Source organism: Pristiophorus japonicus, chromosome 7, assembly GCF_044704955.1.
Source record: "Pristiophorus japonicus isolate sPriJap1 chromosome 7, sPriJap1.hap1, whole genome shotgun sequence".
In the NCBI taxonomy this organism is placed as follows: Eukaryota; Metazoa; Chordata; class Chondrichthyes; family Pristiophoridae; genus Pristiophorus; species Pristiophorus japonicus.
Genome location: NC_091983.1, coordinates 215,070,394 through 215,094,768, shown reverse-complemented (window position 1 = coordinate 215,094,768; position 24,375 = coordinate 215,070,394). Strand labels below are relative to the sequence as shown.

The following is a 24,375-nucleotide window of genomic DNA, read 5'->3' as shown; positions in this document are numbered from 1 at the left end:
CACTAGGTTGACTCCGGAGATGAGGAGGTTGAATTATGAAGATAAGTTGAGTAGGTTGGGATTATACTCATTGGAGTTCAGAAGAATGAGGGGTGATTTTATTGAAACATAAGATAATGAGGGGGTCCGACAAGGTGGATGTAGAGAGGATATTTCCACATAGGGGAAATTAAAACTAGGGGACATAGTCTCAGAATAAGGGGCCACGCATTTAAAACTGAGATGAGGAGGAATTTATTCTCAGATGGTTGTAAATCTATGGAATTCTCTGCCCCAGAGAACTGTGGAGGCTGGGTCATTGAATATATTTAAGGTGGAAATAGACAGATTTTTGATCGATAATGGAATAAAAGGTTATGGGGAGCAGGCAGGGAAGTGGAGCTGAGTCCATGATCAGATCAGCCATGATCTTATTGAATGGCCAATTCCTGCTCCTATTTCTTATGTTCTTAACAACTGGCCTCAAAATGCTCTGACCAGAAAAGTAGGAACATTGCAGCCAGGATTCCTGTTCGCGATTGCTATCCAGCAAAATATAATACATTGGACAAGGACATAATCATGCTGGGCTGTCACTGTACCCACGATAAATTAGACTGTAAATAATGACTTGGAGAGCCGGCACGGGCTCGACAGGCTGAATGGCCTCCTTCTGTGCTGTAATCATTCTATAAATACATGACGAATGGACCCTTGGGTGAGATACCACAGGGCTGTTGGCGCATGTGATATTGGAGCATTGGACATCACTCGTACCATCATCAGGGAAGGAGTGAGGGAAAAAAGGGGGTGGAGGGAAGGGTGGGGAAGGGACAAGAATGTGGCTGGGTTTTCTGCTGCTGTGTTTGTCAGCCCCTGCCTTGCCACCCAGTCACTCTAATGGGTAGAACATTCACATGCAGGCAAGATGCAACAGTGGGAAACTCTGGCTTGTATCTTTAGAAATAAATCAGAACTGCCTCGACGTATAATTGTCTATGGAATACCTGTAAACAGCTCAAAACTGCTGGAACAAGTGTTTGCATTGGGGAAGAAAAATGGAGAGATGAGAAAAGGCGCACAGGAGAGCACTTAATTTAAAATGTGACGCGAGAGATTCAGTAAAAAGATCAAACTGTCTCAATGAAGTTATCAGACTGACACAATCCTAAAACAATAAGCAGTGTTTTTGCCCTTTGTTTGGTAGCAATTATTTTGCGTGTTTATAAATGTTGGTAGATTCCTGCTCAGTTCTTACTGCTATTATTTAATTAAAAAAAAAACAATTCCATCCACGCACAGTAAATCAGGAATATTTCCAGTTTTATTGCAAACTGTGCATTCAATCTATGCAGGATCAAAATGACGTCCTTCCAATTATGAACTGCCAATGGAGAATTGAGACATGTTGGACAAATCTCTAGAGGCGATGGAGGTAGAATAAACCATTGCATCAGACTAGCTTAGAGTTCCTTTATTGAAATTTAATGTAATATATATAAAAAATAGCATATATATATAAAATATATATATATTTGTCATGTCTTTGTATCCATACACAATTATATATATGTGTACACACACAATTAACAAATCAAAGATGAGTCCAACAGATACTGTTTTTATTTATTTGCTCGGTGCTCATATCTGGGTAATCATACCTCCCCCTCTTTTATTCATCACTGAACAGAGAGGTTCTTTTGCAGTATAGTTTATAATTCCAAATATATTGGGGGTGAAGGAAAAGCAGAGAGCATAATGGTTTGCATCTTTTGGTCCAAGTTGGCAAATGATAAAGAGCAAAGAAAGGCAGCTCCTGTGCCTGCCAGTCAGCAGTGAAGCTCTCTTCTACTACCTCTCTGGAGATGAGCCTGTTTGCACCATTCGGTGCCAATCCCCTCTGCCTACACCCCAGATCCCAGCCTGAACGCGCACACGTGTCACTCAGCTCCGGCTACATCATGCAGCATATCCCTTCTGGCTCTTAAACACAACTACGTGCTGCATTTCCAGCACCCTGAATAGCGATCTTCTTTGAGGGGTTTTACATGTCACATGCATCATCAAAAGTGTTTAAAAAAAATTGTCATACTTTCTGCAAAAATGTATGTATTGTCTAGGATTTATCCTTGCCACATCTTTGTATGAAACTGTGCAACAGGGTTTTGGAAGCTCTTGAACCAACTGGTAACCAAATGAATGCAAACAACATCAGTTTGGATGATGCCTCTGAACAAGTGACAATCCTTCAGGTACAAGCACCGAGAGCGGGTGTCGGCTATTCCACTGCAGGCGAGCCAAGCAGGTGGGCCTGCTGAGTGGGCGTGCGTATCCGCGTGCAATATTTCAAAATGTCGTCAATCACTATTGTTTTGTAGACCAACATAGCAGCCAATTTGTGTATAGTAAGATCCCACAAACAGCAATGAGATCAGTCATCAGATAATCTTATTTTGAGTGTTTTTGGTTGAGGGATAAATATTAGCCAAGGCACTGGGGACAGCTCCTCTGCCCTTCTTCGAATAGTGCTGTTATACATCCACCCAAGGATGCAAATTGGGCCCTGGTTGAACATCTTATTTGAAAGACGGCAAGCCTCTGACAATGCAGCCCTCCCTCAGTCTTCCTCGATTTCGAGGGACTGCCGATGATGATGCGCTCCCTCGGTACCGCACTGAAGTGTCGACCTACATTCTACCCTCAGGGTCCTGGTGCGGAGCTTGAGCCCGTGATCTCCTGACTCGGGGGGCAACCGTGCCACGATTGGGCCAAGGCTGTGACGCTGGCTGATTGGGAGCAGGAATCCCGGCCAACTTTCCCCAGGGACGTGGAGGCCAACTGTATCACCGCTGCCAACCAACCCGACTGAACTTAGCGCAGTGCAGACGCCAGTCATTGAACCCGGGTAGCTCAGCTCTTCGCTGGATAAACTCCCACAGGGGGCGATGTGTTGAAAACAATGAAGTGTTAAACTGTCACGGTAAATGTTAATGCTGCTTTCAAATCTGACAAATGCTGCATGTTCTGTGCATTAAATAAAGAAAAATAAATTAGCGTGTCCCCAGGTTAGGTTTTTCATCAACTGTGTTAACTCATTAAATTATTAATAAAACTGTCAGTAAGAAACATGGAGAATACATCACCAAAAATTAATTGCTAAACAGCAAGTGAAAGTGAATAATGCTTAAAAAAAAAAAATCCCCCAGGAATGATAAAAGTGGATTTTTTTTTTTAATTCACAAACGTCTCAGAAGCACAGAAAGACTGAACAATGTCCCCCTCAACTATTCTCACGACAACATCAGACAGTAGTGTTTTTTTTTAAATGCACATCATCTGGCAGGAATGAACATAGTGCAGTCAACTGACACATCTCCTCAATTATTAATGTGTATAGGCTTCGTTCAAAATCATCGCTGATTTGACAATTGACATTGCCTGCTGCTTCTGCGTTAGTACCAGTACAGCACTGCCACCTGCCTCAGCACTGCTTCCGCTAGAGTGCACTTTCCTCTACCGGGGGGTGCAGGACAGGGAGCCGGGTTTGAGTCACGCCCACCACCGCCAGAACTGAAACGCAGGCCTCATCGGCAGCCACCTTTTGGCTGATCTCCCACATTCTACCCTACGTAAACTTGAGGTCATCCAAAACTCAGCAGCCCGTATCCTAACTCGCGCCAAGTCCCGCTCACCCATCATCCCCGTGCTCGCTGACCTACATTGGCTCCCGGTTAAGCAGTGCCTCGATTTCAAAATTCTCAAAATTGTTTCCAAATCCCTCTATGGCCTTGCCCCTCCCTATCTCTAACTTCTTGAGCCTCACAATCCACCCCCCTGCCCCCCACCCACCCCGCCGAGATATCTGCGCTCCTCAAATTCTGCCCTCGAGTATCACTGATTATAACTGCTCAACCATTGGTGGCCGTGCCTTCAGCTGCCTGAGCCCTAAACTCTGGAACTCCCTCCCGAAACCTCTCCACCTCTAACCTCTCTTTCTTCCTTTATGACGCTCCTTAAAACCTACCTCTTTGACCAAGCTTTTGGTCACCTGCCATAATTTCTTCTTATGTGGCTCGGTGTAAAATGTATTTGGTTTGTCTTATAACACTGCTGTGAAGCACCTCGGGACATTTTATTACGATCAAGGCACTATACGAATACAAGTTGTTGTTGTTGTAGTAGTGAGGCTGTAATTAAGTTCCGCGGTTTAATCTTTGAAATATCCCCAAACTCATTTCCTTTACATGCCACATACAAATACTGCCAACTAAGCAGGTACAGGAGCTGAGAGGTTATGGTACAGGACGAGCTGGAGTTCAAATCCCATCCTGGTAAATTGTGAAACCGAATTCAATAAATCTGCCAGTTTGGGGGCCAGAAAATGTGATCATGAAAGTTGCTGGATTGTTGGAAAAGTCAATGTCCACCCCTACACTTGGTCTGGCCTACATGTGACTTCAGTCCTACACTATGTGCTTGACCCTTCATGCCTTCAGGATTCTTCCAAGAGCAAATGAAATAATGCTGCTGCCTGGTGTTCTCCCTATCTTGCTATCTCTCTCTCCCCATCTCACTCAGACACGAGAGCGTTCCGATCTTACGAATGGACAAAACTGTACAAGCCCGAGTAGACGAGGGAACCGAGACACTAAAATCATATTTTAATGCGAACATTATCTTATCTTCGATGGGTTAGCTGTGAATTGACTGCATTTTGGTTTCTATTTCAAGGTTGCATACAGTAAATTAACGGAGATTAAATCAGAACTGGCGTCCGTGTCAAATTCCCACTTTAGATTTACAAATCACCAATTGAAAGGCGCTGAACAGTCCAGATTACCCAAGTAATGTGGCCTGCATTGTGACCAAAACCATCATGCTCTTAAGTTTCTGGACTGAAGCAAAGTAAAGTTAACCTGCCCAATGTAATGACACAGCTATCCCGATGGTGCAGAGGTGAAGTCTCCATCTCTGAGCAACACAGCAAGGCACCAGGTTCTATTTCTGGCGCTTGCTGACTTCGCTGCGATGCTGGTTACAGCACAGGAGGCCATTCGGCCTGGTCGAGCCTGTGGCGGCTCTCTGCTCTATTGTGGGGGGGTCTGGAACTCACTGCCTGAAAGGGTGGTAGAGGCAGAAACCCTCACCACATTTAAAAAGTACTTGTATGTGCACCTGAAGTGCCGTAAACTGCTGGGTTACGGACCTCGAGCTGGAAAGTGGGATTAGGCTGGATAGCTCTTTATCGGCCGGCGCGGATACGATGGGCCGAATGCTCTCCTTCCGTGCTGTAAATTTCTGTGATTCAAATAAGAGACGAGGAGAAGATGGTCGATACGATGAGAAGACGAGAAGGAGCGGAATTGAGGGAAAGGAGGAGAAGTGGGAGGAGGCGGCTGGAGACAAATCGAAAACATTCACATGCATACATTTCTATATCCTTTACCAAATCAGTTTCTTGAAAACACTCCGAATGATCAGGTCCAAGAGCACATCAGAATAAATCAAAGCAACATGACAAGACTGAGAATCAGCATTATTGGCCCGGGCCACCTGACCACTTCACGCCATGGCTCTCAAAACACACAGCAGTGGATAACAAATCAGTTGGCTTCTATGGTAAAGTTAAGGGTAATTAATTAAACTCCCTCAGATGTGTGAAAGCTTTAAATGGTAACACATTGTGCACTTAGGTTTATGTTTCACAAGGCTTGCTGCCTGTTGCCAAGCCCAGAACTGGACAGGGTCCGGGAGAGCCGGGGGGGGGGGGGGGGGGGGCAGTGAAAGAAGAGAGATTAAAGATTCTGCCTCGAGTGTTGATGTTGGCTGTGTTACTGATGAAGGTCTATTAAGATTGAACAAAAGGACAGAATCAGAACAGACTCTACAGTCCACCTAACTAGTCTCAAACATTGAAACTAGCCCACCCCATCTAATATCATCCAATTCTCCCATACGAACCACCCCCACTGCCTTTCTGGACAGCCCATTGCTACCGTCAGTATAGATTCGTCTATGTAAATTGCCTGTGCTCCTTCCCACTTCCAAGTTTGAACCCACGCTATTTCTAGAGTTAATAATTAATGCCTCAATATCAGACACACAAATAAAGGACTAGTTTCTTTTTTTCCATATTAAGACAGACTTTTGATACCTAGTTTACATCTCGGAATTTTCCAGTAAGTTCATTCAAATCAAAACAAGGGGACAACATTCCTTCCACCCTCCACTCCCAAGCTAAAAAAAAACACCAATATTTATGCCACCTAAATAAGTAAAAAAAACTAACAAGCCCATTAACCACCAGTGTTGTGTAGAAGGTCCTCAGTTAGTTATTGCAGAACGCTTGCATCGAATGTACAGCACAGAAACAGGCCATTTGGCTCAACTAGTCCATGCTGCCCGCGAGCCTCCTCCCACCTCACTTCTGGGAATAATGTGAGGATTTACACTGGGAAGAGCAGATTTCCTCTAAATACAAAAATAGCTGCCTTTACCCAATTTCCAAAAGGCAGATCTTCAGTGTATCTTAGATCAGGAACTAGAGGGGTGGTGGGACATGGTGGTCGGGTGTGTTTGGACACGCAAGGACAGCCACTTCCAAACTTTCCAGTGCAGGGGGCCCTGCAAAATATTGATGGTGCATGCCCCCACCCCACCACTACTAGTAGCAGGTCTCTTATGGGGGAACCCCTAGCTTCCAAAAGGGAACAGTTAAGCTTAGTTGCAAAACTAAATTGGTAAAATTTTACGTGGCTATAATGCAAAATGCTTGGCAAAACTGGAGTTTGTCGATGGATATTAATGCAGTGCAGGAAGTTTAATCTGTACATTTTTGTTCATTACAAATGGGAAGGTAAACCGTGAGCAAAAATATATATTTTTAAAAGCAATCGATCAGTTTGCCAATCAGTAAGTGTTTGGGAGTGTCCTCAGGAGAAGTACAATCACAAGCAGAGATTGGGCTATTTGCCCAATTCTTGTCCAGTGAATACCCTTCAAACTCTGATGCCTGGTAAAAGCAGACTTATAGCCTATTTTTACTAGCATAAGAATTTTAAAAGATAGAAAAATTAAATTTTGTCACTAATTTTTATATTAAAAACCCTGTCCATTAAGGTAAGTTTATTTTACCCCATTAAAACATGAAAAAAATTTAATTTTTTTTGTCTGAAACATTTAAATTCAATTTCAATTAATTTTAAAAGTGAGGTGTTTTTTTTAAATTTAATTGCATTTCTGTGTTTTGTGGGGATATTCTCATTGATAGTAAGGAGAGCTCGTACAAATGGAGCTCCCATTATTGTCAATGAGAATAGAAGATGTTCATTGGTGGTCCAGGTACATGTGATCCCAGGTTGCGCTGAGGTTCCTGGGACGTGTGAGCCTATACGCTGGGCTGCGAATGGAGGCCTCGGACCGCAAGTACCTCGGACCACCAGGAACTTTCGTAAAAAAAAACATTCGGTCAGAGGTGTCTGCCTGCAGGAAGCCTCCGACTGCAATTTTTGCCCCAACGTGTAATTGTGGCTGCTACCGGCTAGCATTGCTGTACATCACAGGTCTTCGAACTGTGGACCATGGAGCCTAGGGATCAACGAGGTCATGAGGTTTCTGTCCATCTGGAGTCGGGCAGCCGGTGGTGCACTGTGTATGTGCCTCTTCCTCTGGTTGTCAAACTTGCAGCATGTTATTTCCTTTGTTGTATACCAACGCCAATTTCTGTAACTGTGATACTGTTGTCCTTTGGATGTTAGAGGGTGCCCATGAGAGGTTTGTTGCTAATGATGACATGGGTGGGGGGGGCAGGAACCCTCAATATTTTTCAGGGGCCCCCTGCACAGGAAAGTTAAACCCAGCCTGACAGCACCCAAAGCAACATTCAGAGAGAAGGCGGAACACGAGAAAGAATGAACTTTATTTATATCGCGTCTTTCAGGACCTTGGGATGTTCCAAAACGCTTCATGCAGCCAATGAAATACTTTTGAAGTGCAGACACGGTTGTAATGTAGGCAATGGGGCAGCCAATTTGCGCACAGCAGGCTCCCACAAACAGCAAGGTGACAACGACCCTCGGTTGTAGTGATGCTGGATGAGGGACAAACACTGGCCAGAAACGACCACTCTGACTGATCCCTACAAATCTCATGGCTCAGTCGCAGGCCCACGTGGCCCAGAATTGGCTTCCCACCAAAGTAAGCTCGAGAAGGATGTAGAAAACTGCTAATCTACAGAAGGAGAAACAAATGCAGCCGTCTGCTGCTGGATTAGGAAATTAGCAGTTTGGATTTAGAGCCTCAAAATAGAGGCCAGCCTCCTATTTCTTAAATATTTGGGGTCTTCATCCCCTACCGTCCATAACAGGCAGTGCAACAGACGAGCACCAGTGAAATGACATCAACGAAGGCACATTGCATCAAGTGACATTCAGCCCTTTATTGTTGAAGGGTGTTGACAAATTAGATAAACCCACAAAGAATAAACCATCCAAATTATTACTAAAGTTTTGAAACTGGCGTGGTGCCCAGCGACAGTGAACTACCTCGAAATCCTTCACTTAATTAACTACATTTGCAGCTTACACTGGGTTCTGCTGGATGCTAGACGTAGGTGCAAGGGTTCAGGGTTAGTGTTCTGGGGTGCTAATAGATAGACACGTACTGCCGAGTCTTAATAAAGCAAGAAAGCCTGCAGACATTCCACTGCGGCTAGAAAAATTCCGACGCGTCTTTCTCACACACTGGAACCAGATGCATGCCCAGCAGCCCAGACCATCACTGCTTCACTGCCTAGACTATCAAAGGGAACATCTTCATATCCATCACAAGAGCAGGAGTTCGATGATTCCTTCGTCTGGATTAAAATAAAATGGAACTGTATTGCTGTGGCTTTAGGCACAAACCCCACAGCTGTCTGCCCCATCACCTCTCCTCAGAGGGGTCTGGACAGAGTAGAGAGAGAGAAACTGTTCCTATTGGCAGAAGGGTCAAGAACCAGAGGTCACAGATTTAAGGTGATTGGCAAAAGAACCAAAGTGACTTTAAAAAAAAATACAGCGAGTTGTTAGGATCTGGAATGCACTGCCTGAAAGGGTGGTGGAGAGAGACTCAATTTTATCTTTCAGAAGGGAGTTGGCTAAGTATCTGTCGGGAAAAAAATTCAGGGCACAGGGAAAGGGCGAGGGAGTGGGACTAGCGGAGAGTCGGCACGGGCCGAAAGACCTTCTTCCGTGCTGTAACCATTCTATGATTCACCGCGATGGTGTGCGGGATACTCGGTTCAATATCTGCAGACCGGGTAGCTGCCGGGTTATGTTAGGCTGGCTTGGAACAGTTGCGTTGTCATGGGAGAACAGTGCACTTCATTGGGAACTGCATAGCACAGACACACATGCAGGCAGTTAGGCAGACAGACACGCACGCAGGCGGGCAGACAGACACGCACGCACGCAGGCAGGCAGACACATGCACGCAGGCAGGCAGCAGACCCACACACACACACACACGCAGGCAGACACACACAAACACGCAGGCAGACACACACACGCAGGCAGACACACACACACGCAGGCAGGCAGACACACACACACGCAGGCAGACACACACACACGCAGGCAGACACACACACACGCAGGCAGACACACACACGCAGGCAGACACACACACGCAGGCAGACACACACACGCAGGCAGACACACACACGCAGGCAGACACACACACACGCAGGCAGACACACACACACACGCAGGCAGACACACGCACACACGCAGGCAGACACACGCACACGCAGGCAGACACACACACACACGCAGGCAGACACACACACACGCAGGCAGACACACACACACGCAGGCAGACACACACACACGCAGGCAGACACACACACACACGCAGGCAGACACACACACACGCAGGCAGACACCAGGAAGCCTAAAGGATCTGTTGTGGCTGCCGATCTCCCCAAATGTTCGGCAACGTTCAGTGGTTGTGTTGGGAGGCTTTTTATTTCATTTTGGGGAGAAAAATTCCAATCAGTTTGCAAACAAATCAGTTACTCAATGCCAACTTAAATAAGGTGCAAAAAAAATAAACGGAGATGATGCAGCATTGAGATCCATGTCAGATTGGGTTCGAGGGTAGTTTACCAATGGATCCAATTTAGAGGGCCCAAGTTTCCACAAGAAAAAAAACGGGCGCCCCTCCGAGCTGGGCGCCCGTTTTTCGCGCCTAAAAAAATCCTCGGTAGTCTGCACCTACTTACAGGTCGTCTGGCCCTTGGCGCAGTCAGCACGAGCTGTGGGGGGGCGGAGCCAGGTTCCGGCGCTGAAAACAGTGCCGGGACCTCTGCACATGCGCGCTACAGTGGGCGCGCATGTGCAGTAGCTCCAGGCGCCCAAAACTGTGTGGGAGGGGCCCGAAGCACGCAGCCCCTAGCCCTGGCCCAATGGGGCTCCTCCCACGGCCAGCTCCTGCTCCCCGCCTGACCAGACCCGACACTCGCTTCCCTTCCCCCCACCCCCCCTCCGCCGACCAGACCCGACCAGACACCCGCTCCCTCCCCCCCACCGATGACCCGAGACCCAACACCCGCTCCCCCCCCCGCCCCGAGACCCGCTCCCCCCGCACCGACCCGAGACCCGCTCCCCCCCCCCCGACTGACCCGACCCGCGCTCCTGTTCCCCGACCCGACGCCTCCCCCTCTCTCCCTCTCCCTCCTTCTCTCTCTCCCTCCTTCTCTCTCTCCCTCCTTCTCTCTCTCCCTCCTTCTCTCTCTCCCTCCTTCTCTCTCTCCCTCCCTCCCTCCTTCTCTCTCTCCCTCCCTCCCTCCTTCTCTCTCTCCCTCCCTCTCTCGCCACCTCCCGCTCAGCGGCACGAACGGCTGCAGAATTCTCCCTGGCTGAAGCACTTTCACACAGGTAGGAAGATGGTTTATTTAATCTTTTCGTGGCTTATAAATGTTTATTCAGGTTGGATTTATTTGTATAATATTTGTAGAAGTATAAATAAGGATTTATTGTCGAATTTAATGACTTCCCTTCCCCCCCCTCCCCCCCCACCTCGTTCTGGACGCCTAATTTGTAACCTGCGCCTGATTTTTTAATGTGTAGAACAGGTTTTTTCAGTTCTACAAAAATCTTCACTGGCTCCATTCTACTTTAGTTTGGAGTACATTTTCACTGTGGAAACTTTCAAATCAGGCGTCAGTGGCCGGACACGCCCCCTTTTGAAGAAAAAATTCTGTTCTAAACTAGAACTGTTCTACCTGACTAGAACTGCAGAAAAAAAAATGTGGAGAATTGCGATTTCTAAAATAGTCCATTCTCCACCAGTTGCTCCTAAAAATCAGGCGCGAATCATGTGGAAACTTGGGCCCAGAGAGAGGAAAAAAAGTTTTCTTAAAAACATCTTCCAACCATCAAGGGGAGCAGAGCTCCCGAGAAAACTGACACTCGAGTGTAACTCACGAATCTTGGGCATCATTTGTTGGATGCAAACCATCAGCTCTTCCAACTTTGGGCCAATGTGCACGTGTCACTTTCCTCTGTCCCTCATCCCGCTCCTCTCCCACCCTCCCCAGACCAGCCCAAGCCACCACAGGCTGCAGAGACTGCAGGCACCACCTTCCTAGACGCGAACTCTATCCCTAAACCCTCTGCCTCAACACCTCACTGCCCACTTTCAAGGTTGTCTCTAAACCTCTTGAGCTATGCCGTCAAGCACCACTCAGTGTCCTTCAACTCCTTGTAATGCATCATAAAAGGTCAATATAAGTAACTTGCTGTTGTGCTATAAAATGTCTTCTACTCCTGTTAAACTGAAGTATTTGCTGGTATACATGAAGTAATTGCAATAAAATGGCACAGTTCCGGTTTGAATTAACATGGAATTCAAATTAAACATCAGAGTTAAAGAGAGTTGACAGTATAAGCAAACTCCCTACTATTTAGTAATATTTTATTAAAATACCGAACAGCGGATAATAGGATAATGCACAAACATCTGAATCAGCATCAAAGTCAAAACAGAGAGCCTGTCAAAGTAGCATCTTTAGCAGTGATTTACTAAAACATAATTCGAGAAGTGCAATGGTTTTTCATTATCTAATTGCAAAGATGCACATAAATGCGTCAAATATAACCGAGACTATTCTAAAATCACAGCGATGTGAGAAGATCGTGTCAAAGGAGGAAGGCAGTTGTTGTCTGGCGAGGGAGCCTTTGTTGCATTGCACCAACGCTTCCATTTAAACAGAAGCTCTGCGCATCCCTCTCAATAGGAAACACAACCAAGGGGCTCTTTGACACCAATCACACGGCAGTCACCCCCAGTGCTGCTGGTGCAGAGAGTGCATTGAATCAGATCAAGCTGCAGGACTTTGCGCTGAGCAAACCCCAGAAATATACCGCATGTAAAATTCATTGGGCCCGGGGCCTTCCCGCCCCCCTCGGGGTGGTCCGACTCCTCCCCTCGGGCCCTTGGGGTGGTCCGACTCCCCTCCTCGCCACCCCACCCTCGGGGTGGTCCGATTCCTTCCCTCGCCCCCCCCCCCCAGGGTGGTCCGACTCCTCCCCTCGCCCCCCCCTCGGGGTGGTCCGACTCCCCCCCTTGGGGTGGTCTGACTCCCCCCCCCCCAGGGTGGTCCGACTCCTCCCCTCGCCGCCCCCCCCCCAGGGTGGTCCGAATCCTCCCCTCGCCCCCCCCCCCCCCCAGGGTGGTCCGACTCCTCCCCTCGCCCCCCCCCTCGGGGTGGTCCGACTCCTCCCCTTGACCCCCCCCTCGGGGTGGTCCGACTCCTCCCCTTGACCCCCCCCAGGGTGGTCCGACTCCTCCCCTCGACCCCCCCCTCGGGGTGGTCCGACTCCTCCCCTTGACCCCCCCCTCGGGGTGGTCCGACTCCTCCCCTTGACCCCCCCCTCGGGGTGGTCCGACTCTTCCCCTCACCCCCCCCCCTCCCCCCTTCGGGGTCTGAGGCTCGACATTCCCTTCGCTGTAGCATTTGAGCCAGTTACGTGCCGAGTGAGAACATGTGTGACTTTGGTTAGGGCCGTTTCAGTACTGTGGCGGGGCGGGAAACTAATTGGGAGTGCTTCAAATGGGGAGTTAGCAGGAAAGGTGGACACGGATTTGAGAGATGAAAATGCATTCAAGGACTTTGGAGAGGAAAGGGAGGCAAGAGATGGCAGCGGTGGTTTGCAAGGACCGAGGGGTCAAGGGTGGGCTTTTTGAGGGGAGAGGGGTGATGATGCCAGATTTGAAAGCGATGGAGACAGTACCGGAGGAGAGAGAACCACAACAATATCAGCTAGCAAGGGGGTCAGAGAGAGACGCTGGGTGGGATTAGGGTCCAGAGAGCAGGAGATGGATCTCATGGACAAGACGAGTTCAGAGAGGGCCTGAGGGGGAGTTAGGAAAGAAAGTAAAGACTGAGTTCACGCTCACCATCTACAACTTCACCTTCATGACTCCCTCCCCAAGTAACTGTGCTGAAAAACAATTCTATTACCGGCATCCACTGCTTAACGTTTTCCTCTGCTGCAATACACACACTCACAATGTGAATAGAATGTTAGCAGACAGCAATCGCTGGCACCTTCCCTTCACCAACGTCATTCCCCTGCCCCCACCTCAACCCCGGGTAGAAAAAGAAAAAAAATATGGAGGGGTACAAAAGAAAGCAGTTGATTTAATTCGTGGCCAGTTCACAGGAACAGGAAAGTCACTGTTGAATCCGGGCTGCGTCTAAAAGTGGCTGCACTTATCTGAGGAACAGTTGTTGTGGTGAAGCTGGCCTGCTGCCGAGGGGGGGGGGGGGGGTCAAAAGGTCAGTTGGCCAGGAACTGCATTAGCACAAAGCCGTAGTTTAGGGCAGACACAATCAAAAGCTCTTTTGCTGCAGCAAGTGAAGAAAAGTCCGGCCCACCCGCCGAGCCGCTTTGTGCAGAGCCAGAGCTGTGCGGGGGGGCTTCACCGCCGGAGTCTTCAGATTCCCAACACCGCTTCCCTGTCCATGCTCCAAGCATCATAACGTCGGTCGTGAGAAGTGGGCTGCTCCGGTACCAGATTTATTGCCATGAATTTTCGCATCCGAACTTCCCAACCTCGACACGGCAAACAAAAGCAGACGATGGTTTAGCAATTTCTTCACAGCAGTAGATGCAGAGAGGATGTTTCCCCTCCTGGGGGCATCTAGAACTAGGAGGCATAGTTTCAGAATAAAGGGTTGTCCATTTAGAACGGAAAAGAAGGGAGGAATTTCTTCTCTCAGAGTGCTGTGAATCTTTGGAATTCTCTGCCCTAGAGAGCTGTGGCGGCTGGGTCATTGAATATATTTAAGATGGAGATAGAAAGATTTTTGAATGATAAGTCAGTCAAGGGTTATGGGGAGCGGGTGGGGAAGTGGAGTTGAGTCCATGATCAGATCAGCCATGATCTTATTGAATGGCGGAGCAGGCTCGAGGGGCCAAATGGCCTACTCCTATTATGTTGTTAGCCAAACCCCACCTCCCCACCACCTGCCAAAAAGAGCACGGAACGGTTTATAATCGAGTGCCGAATGGGATCCTCCTCACTGCTGGTGCTGCATGTTGAACCCCCTTTACTGTGAGCCATTAACTTTAGTTCGAACCTCAAACATCTCAACTTGGTCGGATCCTACAAAAAAAATGGCTTCATTGTGGTGCTTTTTACCTATTGCACGTTTTGTTGCAATATGAGCAAACGCCAGCTAAGTGGCGGTCGATGTGCTACAGTTAAATCAATCTGTCTAGTTTACTGTACAGTGACAACTGGAAGGATGGCTATTTTTATTCATCACCCCACCCTCCCGAAAAAAAGACCAATGTCAGCTGAAGCAAACATTTGGGTTAAAAGACAACAAACAAACATCACTCAACCACCAATTACAGCACCAGGGGCATTGGTGGAAAGGTAGGAGTGTGTCAGTCACCTCCCCTCACTGCTGTGGGTATGGGGGAAGCAAAGCCCATCCCACTCACTCCAGCTTCATTTGGGATGGTGCAAAATGACTACTCAAGTTAAAGGTGAACTCCACTTTTGGGGCCGTGGAGGGCCTGCAATTCCAAACTAAAGTGACCCACCCCCGACCCCAATAAACACTTACCTCACAAGACCTTGCTCAGAAAGCCTCCTTCCTGAGCTGAGGAAATCCCCAATCTAAAGCCCCCTCTCGGAGGACCTCCCTCTCGGAGGACCAGACATGCCGAGTTTCCCGACTACACGGATGCTGCTGATGGGAGGCTCACCTTTGACCAACTCCGAACTGGGCTGTAATGAACAATGTCTTACGCTTACACTACAGCACTGGTCCCAGCTTGTGGATCCAGCATGGTGACCCAGGTCAACAGCCCGTGCTAGTTATTTTTATATTGTTTATCGGGGAGTACTTCAGTGTCAGCAGACGGCTCAGTGGGTAGCACACTCGCCTCAGAGTCAGGAGGTTAGGCTGATACTCCAGTGCAGTGCTGAGGGAAGTGTGCTGCACTGTCGGAGGTGCTGTATTTCAGATGAGACGTCTGCTCTCTCACGTGTATGTAAAAGATCCCATGGCACTATTTCAACAAAGAGCAAGGGAGTTATCCCCAGTGTCCTGGCCAATATTTATCCCTCAATCAACATCACAAAAAAAGATTATCTGATCATCACATTGTTGTTTGTGGGAGCTTGCTGTAGTTCCCACATTACAACGATGATTACACTCCAAAAGTACTTTATGGACTGCAAAGCGCCTTGAAAGGTGCTATATAAATCCAAGTGGTTGTGAAAGGCGCTCTATAAATCCAAGTCTTCTTTCTTTCTATTTAAAGTACACCCCTCCCAAATGCTTTTTTCTTTTCGATGGCATTTCTCAATTACATTCTCATATTGTAATCAATGAGTTAGTCACAACACTTTTTTTTTAAATCAGCTTTTCTGCCACATATAAACTATTCAATTGTCACTGCCTAATTGGGCTGAATTGGTGCTTCATTGTAACCCATTATAAAGCAGAAAGGAGAGACTTGCGCCAAGATCATATTTGCAGTACTGTGGGAGTTAGTGTCGGAGTTGGTGTCTTTTGAATGAGACATTAAAGAGAGGCTTCGCCTGCCCCTTCAGGTCAATGAGAAAGATCCCTTTACAACTAATCAAAGATCAACAGGGGAGTTAATCCCTGCTGTCATGGCCAATATTTCTCTCATATCCAACATCACTAAAGAGTTTTTCATTTCCTCATCACTGTTGTCAGAAACCATGGAGATGTACAGGCGAGTATGGTCACTGCACTTAGCAAGGTTTCTTTACTCCTGGGCCAGCTGTTGCAGTGATGTCGGCAATTTCCAAAAGCACAGTTTGATCGCACAGCACAGAGCACCTTTCATGATCTCAGGACATCCCAAAGTGCTTCACAGCCAATTAATCACTTTCGAATTGTAACACCATCTAATGTCAGAAGCACAGCGGCCAATTTGCACACAGCAAGTTCCCACAAACCACAGTGAGAAAAATGACCAGATAATCTGTTTTTAGTGATGTTGGTTGAGCAGTACACATTGTCCAGAACACAATTCCCTGCTCTTATAGAATTTTACAGCACGGAGGGAGGCTGTCCAGTTAGTCTCACTCCCCTGTTCTTCCCCATAGCCCTGCAATTTATTGCTTTTCAATTATTTATCCAATTCCCTATTGAAGGTTACTGTTGAATGTGCCTCCACCATCCTTTCAAGCACTGCATTCCAGATCATCATAACTCACTGTGTAAAAATATTCTCCTCCTCTCCTCCCTGGTTCTTTTGCCAATCATCTTAAATCTGTGCCCTCTGGCTACTGACCCTCCTGCCAGTGGAAGCAGTTTCTCCTTATCTACCCCCATCAAAACCCCTTTTTGAACACCTCGATAAAATCTCGCCTTAACCTTCTCTGCTCTAAGGAGAACAAATTACCAGTTTCTTTGGCCTCTCCACTTGATAGAGATCCTCATCCCGGATATCATTCTGGTAAATCTCCTCTGCACCCTCTCCCCTGCTCTTCTTCGAATATAGTGTCATTTGATCTTTTACGTTCCTCTGTGAGGCAAGATGGGGCCCCTGTTTAACATCTCATCTGAAGGGGTTAAAATTAAATACCAATTCTGCCCAAGTGAGCAGCACTAATTTACCAATTACCCATCAAGAGCATTTTCCAAATTCCAGGTCGAGCCCACCACGAGAAAACCCTGGAGAAGGCAGATGGAAGGGCTGTGCAGTAAGGGAGCACCGCCGGTTAGGCGAGGGAGGGAGCGCCGCCGGTTAGGCGAGGGAGGGAGCGCCGCCGGTTCGGCGAGGGAGGGAGCGCCGCCGGTTCGGCGAGGGAGCGAGCGCCGCCGGTTCGGCGAGGGAGCGAGCGCCGCCGGTTCGGCGAGGGAGGGAGCGCCGCCGGTTCGGCGAGGGAGGGAGCGCCGCCGGTTCGGCGAGGGAGGGAGCGCCGCCGGTTCGGCGAGGGAACAGTTTTCATGGGAAAGTCAGACGCGCTGGGAGCAGAGTGATAGTTTAGGGCACACTGCATCCTGCGCTCTGTTATAGATACAGCGAGGCCTGGTGAGCGACTTGCAGAGATCCAGAAGACAGGGCGAGATTGTGGAAACATCTTTCCTAATGATGATGCAGATGTCTAGGTCTCAAAGCAGGGGAAAGTAGCAGGCAGGAGTCAAAGCTGGGGAATCATTAGGGTGATCAATGCACTGAATTCCATATGATTGATATTTGGTCCTTTCAGGTACTTAAATAGAGTACCTGAAGTTGTCAATACACTTTAAAAGGCTTGATTTCTACTGAATTCCCCCATATTCTGCACAGAAGTAAAAACAACACAAACATATTTTCATTTTCCCAGGGCAGGGCTGTTTACGAATACATCCAACTATTTCACAAGATCTAATATTGTCGCTCAAATCTGAAAGCCTGAGGCATTCAATCCAGAAAAACTTAGGGGCTGAAATTCCCCATTGCCCCAGTTGGGGGCGGTAACGCCTCCGGGGCCGGACATTGTGCCCGGTGCAGAAGTCCCGTCCTGGAAGGGAGATTCGGGTTACCGCCCCTCACAGGAAGTAGAGCGCAATGTCGCTCACCTCACTTGCTCTTGGGGCGGGATTGGTTATGGATAAGGACAAGAATAGGCCTGGAATAAAAGTTGCGAATTGGGGAAAAGCTAATTTTGCTAAGTTAAGGAGTGATTTGGCCATGGTGAACCGGAAACAGCTACTTGTGGGTAAATCAGTGTCGGAACAGTGGAAGGCATTTAAGGAGAAGATCCGGAAGGCTCAGGCCAAACATTCTCTTTGGATCTGGGCATGGTGCCGGAGGATTGGAGGACTGCTAATATGGTACCCTTGTTTAAGAAGGGAGAAAGGGATAGGCCGAATAATTACAGGCCTGTCAGCCTAACCGTAGTGGTGGGAAAATTATTGGAAAACATCCTGAAAGACAGGATAAACCTGCATTTGGAAAGGCAAGGATTAATTAGGGACAGTCAGCATGGATTTGTTATGGGAAGATCATGTTTGACTAACCTGATTGAATTTTATGAGGAGGTAACCAAGAGGGTCGATGAGGGTAGTGCATACGATGTAGTGTATATGGACTTTAGCAAGGCAGTCTCCCACATGGTAGACTGGTCATGAAGGTTAAAGCCCATGGGATGCAGGGCAAAGTAGTAAGTTGGATCCAAAATTGGCTTGGAGGTAGGAAGCAAAGGGTAATGATTGATGAATGTTTTTGTGACTGGAAGGATGTTTCCACAGGGCTCAGTACCGTGACCCTTGCTTTTTGTGGTATATGTCAACGATTTAGATTTGAATATAGGGAGTATGATTAAGAAGTTTGCAGACGACACTAAAATTGGCTGTGTGGTTGATAATGAAGAGGAAAGTCATGGGCTGCAGGAGGATATCAATCTACTGGTCAGGTGGGCAGAGCAGTGGCAAATGGAATTTAATTCAGAGAAGTGTGAGGTGATGCACTTTGGGAGGGCTAATAAGGAAAGGATACACACATTAAGCGGTAGGCCACTTAATATTGTAGATGAACAAAGGGACCTTGGAGTGCTTGTCCACAGATCCCTGAAAGTAGGCGGCCAGGTGGATAAGGTGGTTAAGAAGGCATAAGAATGCTTGCCTTTATTGGCCGAGGCATAGAATATAAGAGCAGGGAAGTTATGCTTAAATTGTATAATACTTTGGTTAGGCCACAGCTGGAGTATTGCATGCAGTTCTGGTCGTCGTATTATAGGAAGGACATGATTGCACGAGAGAGGGTGCAGAGGAGATTTACTAGGATGCTGCCTGGAATGGAAAATCTTAGTTATGAGGACAGATTGGATAGGCTGGGTTTGTTCTCATTGGAACAGAGGAGGTTGAGAGGAGACCTCATTGAGGTTTCCAAAATATTGAGGGGCTTGGACATAGTGGATAGTAAGGGTCTATTTCCATTGGTGGAGGAGTCTATTACAAGGGGGCATAGTTTTAAGGTGGTTACTAGAAGATTTAGAGGGGATTTGAGGGGTGGGCTTCTTTACGCAGAAGGTTGTGGGGATCTGGAATTCGCTGCCTGGAAGAGTGGTGGATGCAGAAACCCTCACCATTTTAAAGAGATGGTTGGATGGGAACTTAAAGTGCCGTAACCTGCAGGGTTACGGACCTAGAGCTGGTAATTGGGATTAGACTGGATGACCTTTTGTTGGACGGCATAGATATTATGGTAAGTACTGCAGGGAATAGAATACGGTCAGGGTGATCTCCTGAACTAGTTTCGATCGCCTGAATGGGTTGGAGAGGAATTTTCCCAGAATTTCTTCTCCCTAAATTTGCCTGGGTTTTTAATCTGGTTTTTGCCTCTCCCAGGAGATCACATGACTCCGGTCGGGGTGGAGTGTAGAATGTTTCAGTATAAGGGGTGTTGCAGTTGTGTGAGGCGGACTGATTGGGCTGGGTGCTCTTTGCCTTTCCGTCATTGTTCATAGGTTTATATGTAACCTTCAGGGCTGCTGACCAAGGGCCGTGTGGCTTTTTTTTTTTTCCGGCCGGTGCGGACACGATGGGCCGAAATGACCTCCTTCTGCGCTGTAAATTTCTGTGTTTCTACGCGGTCTCTCTGCGTAGCGCTGATGCGTTTCAGCGACCCCTCCTTCCGTTAAAGGGGAGAGACTCTGCAAGCTGGGCACGGCCCTTCGATGGCCTGCACTGGGTCAAGGGGTGCCATGGCCACAGTCCAGCACCGACCCTGCGAAAGGAGCGGACTGTGGCCCCACCGCTGAGGGGGTAGTAGTATTAGTATTAGGCAGTCCCTCGTGTCGAGGATGTCCCACTTCCACACCAAAAAGGGACGTGTTCACAGGTGTTTCCCGAACTACATCCTGCAGGGTGGAAAATGCTTGTACGTGAATTATTTTAACATGTGGTGGCCGTTGCACACCAGCCACCGCACGGGCTTGACAGAGCAAGGGTTAAACAAGACGACTGGAGACCAAGCTCTGCTCGTACGCACACATACTCCTACTGTCCATAGATCGCAGTGTGGGCTGGTCCGTGCTTCATCTTCCCTGGGCCCCGACCCCGCTGTCATACTCTGCACCACTGCCTCGCTGCTGCGCTCCTCAACTCTGCTGCTCCTGGGCCACAAAACCCCGCTCCTTGACTCCAACCTCATCGCTCCTGGGCCACGACCCCACCGCCTGAACTCTCGCCTTCCCTGGGGCCCGGATTCTTGCCCCTCTTGGGCCCTGACCAGGCCCGCTCCTGGGCCCCAATCTTTCGACACTCCTCCGCCACGATCTCTCGCTGCTTCTCTGCTGCTCGCCACCTCTCATCCTGCATCTGGGTCACGACCCCACCGATGGCCACGCCCATGCTCCAATCAGCGACCTGCATTCTGGTGATTTCAATCCAGCCGCCCTCTTTGAAGCTGTCGCACTTCTTGAATGGCTCGCGCAGCTCCCTGCGGGGGCTAGCCCCAGCTCTTATAGCCCCGCCCTGGGGATGGTGTTCTCTCCCAGATCTGGTGGGGAGGGGGGGGGGGGGGGTGCAGCGATGATTCACAGGCTGCTCAAGCTCTTATCGCCCCGACCTGAGGGGGTGGGGAAATGACCGCGGCACGCTACGCAGTGTACCTCCCCAGGAATAGTGCAATCAAGCAGACGCAGCATGGATTCATGAAGGGGAAATCATGTTTAACTCATTTACTGGAATTCTTTGAGGATATAACGAGCATGGTGGATAGAGGTGTACCGATGGATGTGGTGCATTTAGATTTCCAAAAGGCATTCGATAAGGTGCCACACAAAAGGTTACTGCAGAGGATAAAGGTACGCGGAGTCAGAGGAAATGTATTAGCATGGATAGAGAATTGGCTGGCTAACACAAAGCAGAGAGTCGGGATAAATGGGTCCTTTTCGGGTTGGAAATCGGTGGTTAGTGGTGTGCCACAGGGATCGGTGCTGGGACCACAACTGTTTACAATATACATAGATGACCTGGAAGAGGGGACAGAGTGTAGTATAACAAAATTTGCAGATGACACAAAGATTATGGGAAAGCGGATTGTTTAGAGGACACAGAGAGGCTGCAAAGAGATTTAGATAGGTTAAGCGAATAGGCTAAGGTTTGGCAGATGGAATACAATGTCAGAAAATGTGAGGTCATCCACCTTGGGAAAAAAAAAAAAACAGTAAAAGGGAATATTATTTGAATGGGGAGAAATTACAACATGCTGCGGTGCAGAGGGACCTGGGGGTCCTTGTGCATGAATCCCAAAAAGTTAGTTTGCAGGTGCAGCAGGTAATCAGGAAGGCGAATGGAATGTTGGCCTTCCTTGCGAGAGGGATGGAGTACAAAAGCAGGGAGGTCCTGCTGTATAGGGTATTGGTGAGGCCGCACCTGGAGTACTGCGTGCAGTTTTGGTCACCTTACTTAAGGAAGGATATACTAGCTTTGGAGGGGGTACAGAGACGATTCACTAGGCTGATTCCGGAGATGAGGGGGTTACCTTATGATGATAGATTGAGTAGACTGGGTCTTTACTCGTTGGAGTTCAGAAGGATGAGGGGTGATCTTATAGAAACATTTAAAATAATGAAAGGGATAGACAAGATAGAGGCAGAGAGGTTGTTTCCCACTGGTCGGGGAGACTAGAACTAGGGGGCACAGCCTCAAGATACGGGGGAGCCAATTTAAAACTGAGTTGAGAAGGAATTTCTTCTCCCAGAGGGTTGTGAATCTGTGGAATTCTCTGCCCAAGGAAGCAGTTGAGGCTAGCTCATTGAATGTATTCAAGTCACAGATAGATAGATTTTTAACCAATAAGGGAATTAAGGGTTACGGGGAGCGGGCGGATAAGTGGAGCTGAGTCCACGGCCAGATCAGCCATGATCTTGTTGAATGGCGGAGCAGGCTCGAGGGGCTAGATGGCCTACTCCTGTTCCTAATTCTTATGTTCTTATGTTTAAATATTCGCCCTGCGATGGCTGACCGGCCCGGTTCGTGACCTGCGAGGCCGGCGCAGGTCATCGCCCATGGCGACCTCATGGGGCGCTGGCCAATTTCCGCTGTGGGGCAAAAAGGGGTCATCGCGCACAGCAGCCCATGGCGCTAAGGCATTCGAGCATCCGCTAACTCCCGCGCAATTGTGCAGGAGCCAGGTACTAACGGGGAATTTCCGCCCCTTCATTTCCTGTAGTGAAGTTAACCTGTTAAAGAATTCCAAAGTCCCTTAACGTGAACATCATTTAAAATCACGAGTCCCGTTGTGTTCACCTTGTACCACCGGTCTACGCCACCTCCATAACACAGGGATGAAAACATCACACCCTTTAAACAAAAAATGAATCTGAATGTGGAAAAGAGTGCACGCGATGTGAATGATAGATTAGGGGCTGCGATAGTTAAAAAATAAAGCCAGTTTAAATTCTGCAGAGATTTTACAGCAACGAGTTACTGAAAAGAGTGCTTGTAGACTAAATGCTAAAATTTATTATGCAATTAAAAAATAATTCTGCTGAATGTGCCTTGTTAAGCAAATCCCAGTGCTCGGAGAAGTGACTAGGTTATCTTGTAAATTCAAACAGGTATCACCATTATTGTACTGCCTAGTTGTTTAAGCAGATTTATAAGAAGTGTTTCATTTCATAACATCTAATATCTCATTTCATCATAATGATGTCTCCGCAAGATCCTACAAATCCTCTGGGAGGACAGACGCACCAACATTAGCGTCCTCAACCAGGCCAACATCCCCAGCATTGAAGCATGGACCACACTTGATCAGCTCTGTTCCTCAGGCCACATTGTCTGCATGCCAGACACGAGACACAAAGCAAGCGATCTACTTGGAACTCCTTCACGACAAACGAGCCAAAGGTGGGCAGAGGAAACATTACAGGTACATCCTCAAAGCCTCCCTGAAGAAGTGCAACATCCCTGGGATACCTGGGAGTCCCTGGCCAAAAACCACCCTAAGTGGAGGAAGTGCATCCGGGAGGGCGCTGAGCACCTCGAGTCTCATCGCTGAGAGCATGCAGAAATCAAGCGTAGGCAGCGGAAGGAGCGTGCGACAAACCAGTCCCACCCACCCCTTCCTTCAACGACTATCTATCCCACCTGTGGCAGGGACTGTGGCTCTCGTATTGGACTGTTCAGCCACCTAAGGACTCATTCTAAGAGTGGAAGCAAAACGTCCTCTATTCCGAGGGATTGCTTATGATGATGATTTTCAGCCTGTTGACAAAAATGCATTCTGTCCGTATGAGCCTGAACATCTGATTCAAGATACCATAGTAACCAAGTTCACAGCTAAAAGTGTTTCCTGGTTGGGTTCTGGGATATTGGTGGCGAGTGAATGTGGTTACGTGGTTTGTGACTGATCATTTGGCAGGTCAGTTAGTTTCCTGTAGGATAGAGACATCCTCTAAATGCTTCAGAGAATCGGCACTCAGTTACCACAATTACACAACAATTTTGTCTCTCAGCAAACTACAATCAGCAGGAACGTGATGAACTTTCCAATGGTCAGAAATAACGATGCGCAATTTAATTAAGATGTCCATTATTTTCAAACTGAATTGTAAGATTTCATATAGTACCGTGAGGGGGGAAATGCTTCCTTTCCACACACATATATTAATGACTTTGCACACTAAACTTTTGGAGTTGGTAAGGTCTTGTTCAAAAAAATTAAAATTAAACCCATCTGATCAAAGGATCAAAAATATCAAGTGCACAATCTGAATACTAGTTTTTCCGAGTTTGACATCGGCAGACTGAGGCCTTGGCGAGTTGGGGGAGGGGGGTGGTCAAACAAATGTTGCACAAGTAAATACTTCAACTCTGTGCGGGAGTATTCCCGGGGCGTTTCATCACATGACTTCCCACCT

At 47.9% G+C, this 24,375-nt stretch overlaps 1 protein-coding gene across 7 annotated transcripts in view; it reads right to left on the bottom strand.

The window, feature by feature from the left end:
* Positions 1 to 24,375, bottom strand: part of LOC139267447 (tyrosine-protein kinase Fyn) — a 348,021-nt gene that overhangs the window by 109,991 nt on the left and 213,655 nt on the right. The window contains exon 1 of one of the 7 annotated variants that reach the window (XM_070885785.1): positions 15,101 to 15,229. The exons of the other annotated variants lie outside the window; for them this stretch is intronic. The gene's annotated coding sequence lies outside the window, so the exon portion shown is untranslated. Of the gene's footprint in view, positions 1 to 15,100; positions 15,230 to 24,375 lie in introns of those variants that run through there. 7 annotated transcript variants of the gene reach the window in all.